Raw genomic sequence first — 1076 nt, forward strand, 5'->3', positions numbered from 1 at the left:
ATATTTTTTTTATCATACCTAATGTGCCCACTATGATAGGAATTGTTTCTGTTTTTAGACTCCACATTCGAGTTACCTCTATTTCCAGGTCTTTATATTTTGAATGTTTCTCCATTTCCTTTAGAGAAACGTTGTCATCTGTTGGTATTGATACATCAATTAGAAAGCATTTTTTTCCTTCATGATCTCTGATAACTATATCTAGCTATTTGGCCTTAATTTCTCTACCTGCGTGTATTGGCATATCCCATAGTATAGTTGCTTTCTCGTTTTCTGTGACCTTTTCTGGCGTGTGCTTATACCATCTTTTTTCTGTTGTTATTCCATAATGTTAGCATAGCTTCCAGTGTATGTAGGTCCCAACTCTGTCGTGTCTGCGAATATATTCCTTCTTAGCCAGGACTGGGCAGCTAGAGACAATACGATTTATTGTTTCTTGTCCATCTCCACATATTCTGCAGTTACTTGTTATGTTTCTTTTCATTATATGTTTTTGGTAATTTCTGGTGGGGAGGCTTTAGACTTGTGCTGCAATTAAAAATCCTTCAGTCTCTGCTTTGTGTCCTGAGCCTCTTGGCCATTGCTGGGATTTTGCTTTGTTTATTTCTTTTGCATTTAGTTTAATCCAGTATTTGCCATGAAGGGGCTTTTCTTGCCATCGTTTTATCATGGTCCATTGCTGTTCTAGTTTTAGTTTGGATTTCATTTGTTTTACAGTTTTTGTTGTTTCTTCTTCTTCTTCATAGTTGTTAGGTAGTATAACTTCTTGTTTGTATTTGTCAGCTTCCTTAAAGACTGAAAACAGTTTTTGTTTTGTTCGTTTTTTGTGGCTATTTGTATTGGTTTTCCTTGCTTCTGAAGTAGGTATTTTTGAAGTCCTATGGTGGTTTATTTTGTAATAGTTTTCTAGCTGTATAAGGCCTCTACCACCTTCTATACGTAGTATATAGAACCTTTCAATGTCAGATTTGGGGTGGTGCATCTTTAATCCTGTCATTATTTTTCTTGTTTTCCTGTCTATTTTGGTTAGTTCATTTGGTGTCCAGTTAAGGATATTGTAGCTGTAACTTATAACT

At 35.3% G+C, this 1076-nt stretch overlaps 1 protein-coding gene across 1 annotated transcript in view; it reads right to left on the reverse strand.

Moving 5' to 3' along the window:
* The window catches only part of LOC106874500 (glycerophosphodiester phosphodiesterase domain-containing protein 5), a 28924-nt gene that overhangs the window by 4170 nt on the left and 23678 nt on the right, over positions 1-1076 (reverse strand). The window lies entirely within an intron of this gene.

The sequence above is a fragment of the Octopus bimaculoides genome, chromosome 5, assembly GCF_001194135.2.
Source record: "Octopus bimaculoides isolate UCB-OBI-ISO-001 chromosome 5, ASM119413v2, whole genome shotgun sequence".
Taxonomy (NCBI): domain Eukaryota; kingdom Metazoa; phylum Mollusca; class Cephalopoda; order Octopoda; family Octopodidae; genus Octopus; species Octopus bimaculoides.